This window comes from Penaeus monodon, chromosome 23, assembly GCF_015228065.2.
Source record: "Penaeus monodon isolate SGIC_2016 chromosome 23, NSTDA_Pmon_1, whole genome shotgun sequence".
NCBI classification, from domain to species: domain Eukaryota; kingdom Metazoa; phylum Arthropoda; class Malacostraca; order Decapoda; family Penaeidae; genus Penaeus; species Penaeus monodon.
The window spans coordinates 10,400,787-10,400,988 of record NC_051408.1 but is presented as its reverse complement, the minus strand read 5'-3'; positions in this window follow the sequence as shown (position 1 = coordinate 10,400,988).

Here is a 202-nt window from a genome sequence, read left to right as displayed (position 1 = left end):
CTCAAGAGCCCCAGCATCAGGTCGTGCGTGCGGCAGGTGAGAGAGGCGGCAGTTATCGTACAGTGGCATCGCCGGCGGCCGAGGGGACTCCGGGAAGGGGAAAGCTCAACATCCCCCACTCAGTTTGGCTTCGGCAAGACGAGAGTGGTGACGTACGGCCGAATCGCAGTCGTTGGCATTGGTCGACCAGCTTTTCAAAACC